The following is an 11341-nucleotide window of genomic DNA, read 5'->3' as shown; positions in this document are numbered from 1 at the left end:
GCGGGCGTCCCACGAGCAGGAGCGCCCCTGCTGGTTCCAAAACCCAGTTTATATACTTTTTGATGACGGGACCCTCCCCTGTTTCCCCACTGAGGGGGTGATCCAGGCTCACAATCTGTCTGATGCTTCCCAGACAATGCATGGCCTTCAGTTGCCGGCCTGTTAAATTTCGAATTTCTTTCGACTTTTTTACTGGTTGAAGCGGTAATGGTTCTTCACTTACCTGACTTGACTCAACACCGTGATTTTCCCCGAATTGTTCTACGGAGTCTGGTTGTCTGCATTTTACAAGGTCGCCTGCTAAGCGTTCTTATCGCTGCAAGCACACCTCGATACCCCATTCCTTACCTTTAAACAACGTAACTCTGCAAAAACAACATTTTTATTCCCACGAGGGGCAGGGCAGGCCCCGCGGCGCGTGGCGGCGGGGGGCGGGGGGGCCCCGTGACGGCACCGAACGCGGGGGGGGGCGGTATGGCCTCGGGCGGCGCGACCGGTAGCGGCGCGACCGGCAGCGGCATGGCCGGCGGTGGCAGGGCCGGTGGCGGCGGGGCGCCGGGCGGCAGCCCAGGAGCCCGATCAGGAGGAGGAGGAGCAGGAGGAGGAGGAGGAGGAGGAGGAGCGGCCGGCGGCAAGGTGAAGAGGCGGCGCCACCGTTTGGGCGCCGCGAAGCCCCCCTGTGCCAGGAGCAAGCGGGTGAGGAGCGGCCCCCCCACAGCGGGCCCTTCCCCCTCAGCCCACCAGTTACCCCCTTACTTACCCCCTTACCTTACCCGCCCCTTTATCCCCTTAGTTACCCCCTACCCACCTCCTTACCCCCTTAGTTACCCCCTCGACCGCTTAGTTACCCCCTTAGTTACCCCCTCAGCCCCTTACTAACCCCCTCAGTTACCCCCTCAGCCCCTTACTTACCCCCTTACCCCTCTACCCAGCCCATTACCCCCCTCCTCCCCCTCCCCTTCACCCCCAGCCCGCTGCCCTCAGGACCCCCAGTGCCACCCCCAGGGCTTTCCCCGCTCCCTGCACCCCTCCTCAGCCCATCATCAATTCTCTGAACGTTACCTGCCAGGCTTTGCTTCTCGTTTGTGCTGTAGGGTACAGCAGGTTGATGGTGAAAGCGGTCCGTCAATTCGGGGTGTGAAAATCCCCGTGCTGGAGGGGGGACGCGCCGAGATCCCTCCCAGCAGCTCTTTGCTAAGAAATGTCAGGACGCCCAGAGAGATGCTCTGGAGATGCCCTCTGCACGTTTGTTCAGCCAAAACCTCTCCGCTATTAAATGAGCAACGTAGCTGAGGGGATTGATTATCATATGCAAAACCAAGGGAGCGCTACGCATGGATAGCTGCTCAATTAGGTTTTTATCACTTGCAGAAATGCCAAGTCCCTTATACCACATATTGACAATCAATCTTGTCCATCTAAAGCTGGCCTGGAAGGGCAATGCAAACATTCCCCACGCTTACAGAGCAACCGTTGAAACCTCTGGCTTGAACAGTGCATTAATGTTGAAAGTGCCATAGCTTGCGTGTGCCGACACTGTGTAGCTAACTGATAAACCTTACACGTGGATTGAAAATAATCAGTGGAGATGGTTTTCTAACTTTTCCATTGTCTGTTATCTCTGCGTGTTTTCCAGTAGGTTTATTTAAAGAGTGTGCCAGAGCAAACACGTGCGTGGGGATATCTGGGGGATTCTGCACAGAGAATGGCTGCTGCACATCCAGCGCAGATCAAATTAACAGTAACTTATCGGGGAAGAGTTTTAATGATTTGATAAATAGACAAACTGATAGGTGTTACATGTGTGCATTTATTATAGCAGTTAGCTTTGTAACCAGACGAATCGTGCAAATGTTCATAACGTAAAAGGACGAGCTTTGAGCAGATAGCTTGCTTAGAGCATTTGTCAATTAATTTCAGTTTATTTTCAATATCATGTCCACTCTGCAGAAGGTTCTGTGGCTTAATGTTAATTGTCTCTCAGTGATGCAGTTGGGGAGGCACGAAAGCGACCGATGCGATTTTGTGAGGTTATACCTCTGGTTCTGATCCCTACCCCGCTGTTTTTCTCATCCTTCCCCCTACAACTTTAGTCGATAAGTCGATTCTTAGAAATACTTAAATAGATGTGTTTTGTGTGCTTGTGATCGTAATTACAGCCCACCAAACCCTCTGTCTCTTACCATTAAGCTCTGAAGGTGCCTGGGCACTGTAGGCAGTATAGTTAGCAGCTTCAAAGTTCCTGGGAACTAGTCCTGGATCTAATTTACCTTTTTTTTTTCCCCCTGCCTGCAGGAGGGATGATTAGCAGGATGCCTAGCTCATGATTGTCAGCTTTCTGGATATTAATTTTTATTATTAATTTTTATTATTAATTATATTCATTTATATTAATTTATCTTTTATTTAACCGTAGTTCCTGGGGCTTTTGGTCAGGTGGGAATTCTCCGATCGTACCCGATGTATGCCGCAGAGTCAGTCTTCTACAAAATACAGCAACAGCTTTAGAAGGCTCTTGCAAGAGGAGGTGCTGGTGCTATAGCTATAGCTGTGTTTCTTCCAGGACATCTTCTGGGTTAGCCTGACTGTTGAGAGCAGAACTGGTTTTTGTGCGTATAGTCACTGCAATTCAGCATTACTAAAATTGAAAATATTTAGATTCACTGATTTTAATGGGTAGTATGGTCCTGACTGTCGCAGTAGATAATTGCTGAACTTCTGGTTTAGTTGGTTTTCACGGGAGGGTGCGAAGAGGAAGAGTCCTGGAACAAGTCTGTAGGTCAGGAGCTGTTCAGGCGTAGAGTTTCCTGATAGCCTTGCAGATTGACGACCTGCTGGTGAATTTTGGCAGAGGTTTCAAAACTTTGAACCTTGCCAAGGTCACTTGGAAGTGCAGAAAGTGATAGGTAGTTGTAAATCAATCTTAGGTGAATTTAGGTTTACCAGAAGTGTAGCGATCCTATGCCAGGGATCAACCTCGTCGTCGTCTTCTGAATATTTGCTGTATAATATCTGTCTTCAAGGTCCGTGGAAGGTGGTATCCCAGCATATGCTGTTGACTGCGTTTCTGTAATTAAACAAGTGTTTTTTCTTTCAAGCAGGGATTAATTAGCAGAATGACAGAAACTGTGAAAAATATTGTACCGGCCTGGCTGCAGAAGTATTTCAATAAGCGTGAGGAGGAGTGTGTAGACAGAAATGAATCTGCAAACCAGGAGGAGACTCCGGTAAACTATCACCACGATTATTCAGATGAAGATACCATAATCGATGAGAGATTCACGCCTGAACCAGCAGGAATTAGTAGACGAGGTATGTGAAAAATCATTTGGAATTCTGGCCATCTGTATTTATTCACAGATTTCTAGTTTTGAATCTGAATTTCAAAAGGAAATTGGAAAGAGGGTTTTGACAGAATGAAAAAAAAACAAAAAAAGTCAAAACAACTGTTTGTGAAACCGTCTTAGCTTTAAACTGTATACACAGTTACGAAGCATACATCTTATGCTCTTGGAAGGCATCAGTTAACTTTAGGTACTCTATTAGCCAGGTGCTAAATGCTGAAAATAAGTCATTTGCAAGTGTGCTGGGTTGCATTTTCCATCTTTTAAAAGATATGGAATGAAAATCTGTCTAATTGCCTAAGGCAATTAAAAAAATTAATTTGTTTTGCAGTCTTCGAAACAAAAGACTAGATGCTAGAATGGCAGAGGAAAATTCCGTCTCGTGTCCCGACTTTGTTTGTTTTGTTTTGGTTTTTTTTTGTTTTGGGCTTTGATCAATTTAGTAAAGTTCCTCGTTAACTTGATGGTGAACTGGGGAACTTGTGCACGGATGTGGTTTATGAGATTATTATCCTTAAAATATTCAATAACTTTAAGGTCTACGCGGGGGGAGGGGGTGTCTTTGAAAAGGTATTTGGACCGTTGGCAACGAGGTTTGCAACTCCTTTACCTCATGAAAGATTAATTTGTCTTATATCCAGTGCCTCTCACTGTTCCTGTAGTCCTGTTGTATAAATTTGCATCTATTCTTATTTGAGTTTCTCTTAAATTAGCTGTTTTGGGGAAGTCAGCTTTTAATAAGTAAAGAAGTTTTGTCTGAGCGTGCGTAGGTAACCATAGATAATGTGGAAAGTCAGTTGCTTCTGTTGTTGGCAGAATCAAAAAATAAGGAGGAAATATCTTTGCCTCCAATCTCATCTAATTGTAAACAAGGAGATTGATGGCTTTCTGTGTAGCTGTAGCTTGGGAATGAGTTTGGAGAAAAGAATAGAGAAGGTCTTCGTGACTGAGGAACACATGTTGGCTTTCCTATGTAACTGCGTGAAAGGAGCTTTCAGTAAGAACAGCTGCACTGCAAGCTTGCTAACTCCAGGAGATCAGGAGCAGGTGGACACCCTGGAACCTTTTGCAGCTTATGTTGCTGTCCGTGGGTGTTGCTTACTATGCTTAAGAATAAGATTATTTTTTTTAATTATTACTACATTTTGAAACCAATGTGTTTCTTCAGTTCTGAGGTATCAGTGTGCTGGAGCCTATATTGGGTGGCCTTCCGCCTGAAGAACTTTCTGTATCTCAAACGGTGCTGTCCTAAAAATCTGCTCATGGTTTGGAGAGCTAATTAGTGGTACTGCAGTGGTTATGAAGATTGAACTAACTAGTTTAAGCTTCAGTTCAAGTATCAAGAGGATAGTGGCTCAAAGTCATTTGAATTGCCCAGATTCCTGGGAGAGACAGTAGGCTTTCATCAGGCAAAATACCCATGAATAGTTCCATTCATTTAGCAAGATAGACTTCAAGGCCACCTATTCCAGGCCACTGGCATTGTTTGCAGACCCTTTGCTTCAAGAGGGAAAAATGCTCATCTGGTTACTTGGGTCAACATCCTTGTCCCTTGGGTCAAAATCCCAATAGTTAATGGGTAGGAGATGATGTTTTGCCTCTAACGTGAGCTGATATGGAAGAACTTGGGAAAAAAGTACTGCAAACGTTCATTTTCATGTTGTGTATTCAGATTAATGTAACCTTTGTTCCAATATTATGGAAGCTGCAGTGTTATCTGTAATTTACCGTGTAATCTCAAATTTTGTAAAGCTTATTGCAAGCTGTACATGGGAGAAGGAGTATATATGTTTGATTTAGTGAACGGCCAAGTCAGCGTTAGAGCATTTGAGCACGGGGTCAGAATGTGGTGTTGTAAATCCTCATAGTTAACTACTTCTGGATGCAACATTAATACTGTGTATCGCAAGCAGTGTTGTTGTTGTAGCCAGACAGTTAGATGCAACTGTATCTGGGTGAGGAAGAAGTTAAATTTGGCTTCTCTCTTTTTGCGCTTAGAACTTGGCAATAGCATGGCTGTCGATAGGAAACAGGTTTTGGCTTCTGTGAGCTTGTCTATAGCAAAGCTAATTATCTCCCTGTTCTTGTCTAGAACCATCCACAAGTAGATCAGCACTGAACTTCCCAGTTGTGTTAACAAGGCCCTCTCTTCATCGGAGCCGTCTGAATTATACCACGCTGGATTCTCCTGTCCCACCTTGTCAGCCCTCGACATCTTCTGTATTTGGCATTGGCAGTCCTAGGCTGTCCTTCGTAAAAGAAATAGAAGATTCTACCTCTCAACAAGACGATGATAACATCTCAACAACCAGTGATTCCTCCTCTAGAGCATCTGATGAAGGTGATTTTTGTGTTCTCTGTTTAATTGACTTTTTTTTTAATGTGAAGTACCTTGCGTTCTTTAATATTCCACATCACCTTAGTAAATAAAATAGGTGAATGTCAACTTTGGATGCGAGAATTAAATTGAATTTTTAGTGTTTTAGAAGTATATAATCCTATCACCTTTTTAATAGAAGCGTGCTTTGGAATACGTTTATGATACCCTGATGTTAGAAAGAGTCAATGCTGAAATATACACATTCAGCTAGGTTATATGTAAATTTTGAACTGGGACGGTAGGAAATCAGGCTGACTTGCCGTAGCTTGACAACTAGGCTGATTGTCTAGAAGGAAGAGTGACTCAGAATATCTAACAGACAGCTGGTTAAATGTGAATAAGTGCAGGTGACAAATAGGAACACGAGATGTTTTCCTGTGTTTCAGCAAGAGAAGATAAAGAAACTACTCTGACATAAGCTATAGGCTGTTTTTTGACCTTTCTTGGTAGAAGGCTTCAGCTGTCAATACTTTCATGTCTTTTGCCAAATTCATTGAGGAAAGCACACCATTTTAAAATAAAAAATAAGCATCGTGTCGATGTAGGTTGGTACGTAGGTCTTCTCGCTGAAAGGGCGAACAGCAGGTTTGCAGCTTTTTCTAGTCCCCCATATAGACAGGGACTGACGTGTGCTCAGCAGGTTTTCCAGAGAACTTTTGTACAGCTGAGAGTAGAGTTGCTGGGCTTTAGCAATATAACCTGAGTGCACTAGAACTTTCTGGTGTGTCTTCGTAAAACATACATGGGCAGAAGATCGTTAACTCTTAGAGCAGCCTTTGGGGAATCTTCCAGGTTTAAAACCTATGCGATTATGATCTGTGCTGGCCTCCAGCCTTTTACCAACACAGAAAAAAGCTTTGTCCGTACAAATGCACTGATGTTTATGCGGTCCTCTTTTATCTTAGCCTGAAGGAAAAAAAAATCTGCATTGGAAGCACAGTATTAACTTGGTAAGATTGCTGAAAACTACTTGCAGCTCTGTGAACAGTTTTCAAGTTTGTAGGTGATACTTGGTTTTCAGTCTGTACGTGAAGTTGATCTATTTAAAGAAGCTGAAGTCATGCTTATTTTTCTGTATTGAAGAACTTGAATTAGTGTGATCTTTATTGTTAAAGTTCTGTACGTACGAGAGGCATTTACATCTAGCATACGTCATTTTGGCAGATGTTGCAGTTTTAAAAAATACTTCATCGTCACTGCTCTGGCCCACAGAAGCTGAAAGAACTCATTCCCTCTCGCAGCATTCTGCAGCTAGCTCTAAGAAACCTGCATTCAGTTTATTTGTTTTTGGAGGACTGTGTCCTGTAAGTACTGCACAGTATTTCTTTTAATCAGTTTGAATGTGTACCTGTTTTTCTATCCACTTCTCATACTGTGTTTCCGTAGGTACGTGGAAGCACGTCTGTTTTTAAGCAAAACCAGCTTGGGTTTTCTCCATTTTACCCCGGAAAGACGGCCTATGCCGGTGGTGCAGCTGTAAGATCAAGGCAGCCAAACACGGAACCTTATCAGGTATGAGAAAAGTAGTGTAGTGGGAAATAGTGATGGAAATAAAAAAAGCAGCACTGCCAAAGGAGCTTTGAGCAGGGAGCTGAATATGTGGTAACAGTTGCTCTTCTGCCCTCTTGGTCTACAAAAATAGACGTCTGAGATTGATTTCTGTTTAAATTCTTTAATGACAGTTTTTACCACAGGTAATACTTGTCAGAAAGAACAAGAATGACAGTTTGGGCTAGTTGTTGGTAGTTGGGGTTTCCTCTGTTGTTAGGTCTTTCAAAAAATTCCATTTAAGTGCCATTGTCTGCCTCTGACTACATTACGTTAAAATAACTTGATGCAAAAAAGCCAATGACAGCATAACTTTGAAAACTTGTGTTTATGGTAGCAAAAGCTACAGTAGTCAAACCTGGCTAATATTTATCTGTGGATCTTCTTTTCCAAGCATGCCTACATTCATGCTATGGATATGTTGTATAAACCTGCAGTCTTTGAAAATATCTAAAATCAACTTTGCTGATCCTTTGTTCTTCTGGTACACAGAGGCATGCAGGACTAAATGCAGTCCCAAGATAAGCAGTAACATGCTTTCTGTTTTGAACGATTCATATAGTTCTTGGAGAGAGTTATTTGCCCCCAAGAGTTCTTGGAAATAGCAAATAAAAACTGCTGACAACTCTGATTAGCTAGAGCTGAATCGAAAAGGAAAGTCAAATCAGGTTTGGTAGGAATATATTTAAATGAAAGTGACTTTTATCGATAAATCAAAAGGAATTTTAAGAAAATTAAAACGCGGGTTTGCTGGCTCTGTTCTGACAGTCCATTTATGCAACGGAAAAAGGGCAGTACAAGTACCTCACTTACGGGAAACCTTGAAACCTTGTGGTGCAAAGCTGGGAACCCTCTTTGGTCGGCTATTTTTGTTTTTTACAATATTACTGCATTATGGTAAAAAGAGGAACCAAAATACTAGGCTTTTAAAGGAGAGAGTAGCTTGCTTCTTGCTGCTTGCTGTGAATGACAGCAAGGTACTAGAGAGTCCAGCGAAGGGCCACCAAGAAGATCAAGGGACTGGGAGCACCTCTCCTCTGAGGAGAGGCAGGGACTGCTGGGCCTGTTTAGCATGGAGGAGAGGAGGTTTGGGGGGATCTTATTGGTGTATATAAATACCTGAATGGATGGTGCAAAGAGCATAGAGAGCCATTGTGTTTTCAGCGGTGCCCAGTGCCAGGTCAAGAGGCAACAGGCACAAACTGAAACGTGAGGCTCTGTCTGAGCATCAGGAAATGCTTTTGCACTGTGCGGGTGATGGAGCCCTGGCACGGGTTGCCCGGAGAGGCTGTGGAGTCTCCCTCTTTGGAGGTCTTCAAGAGCTGACTTGACATGGTCCTGGGCAACCTGCTCGGGGTGGCCCTGCTTGAGCGGGGGGGTAGACCAGGCGATCTCTAGAGGTCACTTCCAACCTTAACCATTCTGTGGTTCTGTGAGTCTCACTTGTGTTTTTACATGCTGCGTGGTCTGCTTCCTGTCTTCACATCGTGTGATAAGCACAGTGTGGTTATATGAGTGGTTTAACCTGGGAAGAAAAAAAGTCACACCAAAGGAAGTTTTCGACTGATATTTGAAGTTGGGTGGTGCAAATAAACAGTTTACTTTTTCAGTGTAATGTTTAGATCTGTTACAGTTTAAATCAGATCTTTATCTTTTAAGACAAAGATTTGCAGCCAACTTTAATCTTGGGGGAAGGGAGGAAGCAAGAGAGAAGTAAAACTAGTTCCTGGTTATGATTGTATACACTGATTTTAAGATGGTACACTTAGACCATCGTGAAACTCTGAGGTCTGTGTTGTTACTGAAAATGCTTTCTGTACCACAAGCCTTTTCTTGAGTTCTGTTTCCCTGATTACTGCTTCGGAGGCCTTAGCAGTCCTAGCATCATCCGTCTTGACCTTTTACAAGTACGGAGTTCTTTTATTGCTCGTGCAACAAGCACGTGCAAGATGCACTGAGGCCCAAGGTAAACTTCATTAAACTCCGAACGTATTCTCTTCTTTATGGCTTAAACTCCCAGTGACTGCATTTTTCTCTGTCATCAGAATATATTGATTGTATCATCAGTGTAGCCTTGGGACGTAAAATACATGCCTCTTTAGCTCAGAATTGACCATTGTAACACTTAAAATGCTAATTTTTCAGGCACAAAAGAGAGCGAAAGCTGGACAAGAAACTGTGTGGTCCCACGCTACCTTAAGTACCTCAGCACGGCGCATCTTGGAGGCAATGGAGAAGCTGTCAAGCCCTTTGTTGGTAAATAGCACTTCTTTTAATCTGTTTTTGCTTCATGTGTTTATAAAACTTAGTAAATGTGCCATCAAAGCATAAAGATAAAATTATTCTTCCTTACGTTGTGGCCGGTTTAATTTATTGCGCTGTTTTTTCAACAGGATGCTAAAAGAATGGCATCTGTTTTGCTGCTGTGTTGTGTAAGTTGACCATGAACCCCCACATTTTTGTTGCAGGGAACCCTCTCTCTCAGGAGAAAAAAATTGCCCTCTAATAGTTATGCTTTGTTTTTTCCTCAGCCTCCGGACATAGATAAACCGGATATTACTGACTTCCAGTCCAAACGAAGAAAGGTAAGAACCAATAATGTCTTAAGCTGAGGTAGATAACTTTTTCAATGCTTTATCACTATTAGAAAAATTTTCTCAAACCTCAGTGACAACATAGACATCAAATCAAGTTAATATTGGCATGTATCCACAATAGATGATGGGCTGTGAAGATTACTCAGGTTAAGAATTATGTTATCTTTGTAAGTTGAGAGCAACAGCTCTAGAACACACCAAGTCGTTTTATCTTGTCCCCCAACTTGGGGTGAAGCTGCATATTAAAATTCCTGTTGAGGCAAGTTTTCTCTTGAAGAAATGATCACAAATAGAAAAATACTGATTGAGTGGTCATATAGACTTTGTACAGACTTCCGTGTTCATTCGGGCACAGAAAACTAGTTTTTGTGCTTTTTATCACCATTCAAAGTAAAGAGGAGGAAAATTGTTAATTTCCGACGCTATAAATCTTACGCTCCTAAATTCCTATTTGGAGGTAGCACAGAACTGGTGATAATGCTGTGGTAAAGCATGATTTCCTTTCATTTTGTTTAAAAAATGAAAACTAGTCATCTTTTTTTGATGACTTTAGTTAGGGGTATCATTAAATTGCAAAACTGTACCAGGCACAATAGCTCTTGGTGTATTAAATGCCTAACTGGGGGAATTAATATTTTTCATTTTTACCTTTAAAACCAGCGATGAACCATCGTTGGAGTCTGATAAATTTTCCATAAAATTAAATGGGCATCTCTTTCTGCGAAAACATCTGTGTTTCCAGTATCAGTCTGAGTGTACAAATGACCACTTGTTAAGTGTATGGGCTTCTTAGGCTGGAAATCAAAGTGGACAGTAATACTGGTTGCTTATTGCTTTTAACTCTTTCAATCTCTGTATTGTTTAGCCAGCACAATCTCCATTTGGTAAAGTTCTAAAATGAATGTAGCAGCAACTGCTTAGTTTTTAGGGGGGTAGAGGTTTTTTTTTTTCTTTTTCTTTTCCGACGCTATAAATCTTACGCTCCTAAATTCCTATTTGGAGGTAGCACAGAACTGGTGATAATGCTGTGGTAAAGCATGATTTCCTTTCATTTTCTTTAAAAAATGAAAACTAGTCATCTTTTTTTGATGACTTTAGTTAGGGGTATCCTTGGGCTTATTAAATTACAAAACCCTTAGATGACCACTTGAAGATCAGGTGACTGAAGGAAATAACAAGATGTGCAAACTTTTCATCTTCTGTTCTAATGAGCAAAGGGACAGTGTCTCAAGAAGTTTCTGTGCTAATTCCTTGATTGGATGGATGTATAATTAAGTTTACAATCACTTCAGAGTTTACAAACATCTCAGATTTCCTGGACCATCTTTTCACCATCTGCCAAATTACAAGGGCATGGAGAAGTGAAGTATATCATAAATATTATCCAAATAACTAAAACCAAATCTGGTGTGAATTCTCAGTTATATTATAGCAATACACCTGTGATAAGGCATTAAGAAAGATCTGCCAGA

General features: G+C 42.3%; 1 pseudogene across 1 annotated transcript in view; it reads left to right on the top strand.

Moving 5' to 3' along the window:
- Nucleotides 1-657: 657 nt before the first annotated feature.
- The window catches only part of LOC310891269 (nuclear pore complex protein Nup153-like), a 270187-nt pseudogene continuing 259503 nt past the window's right edge, over nucleotides 658-11341 (top strand). The window contains exons 1-6 of the transcript in view: nucleotides 658-696; nucleotides 3102-3312; nucleotides 5437-5685; nucleotides 6889-7028; nucleotides 7111-7236; nucleotides 9418-9513. The product of the transcript in view is annotated as a nuclear pore complex protein Nup153-like (transcript). The remainder of the gene's footprint in view (nucleotides 697-3101; nucleotides 3313-5436; nucleotides 5686-6888; nucleotides 7029-7110; nucleotides 7237-9417; nucleotides 9514-11341) is intronic.

Source organism: Anser anser (assembly GCF_964211835.1).
Source record: "Anser anser genome assembly, contig: HAP1_SCAFFOLD_60, whole genome shotgun sequence".
NCBI lineage: Eukaryota > Metazoa > Chordata > Aves > Anseriformes > Anatidae > Anser > Anser anser.
This window is presented reverse-complemented; position numbering and strand designations above follow the sequence as displayed.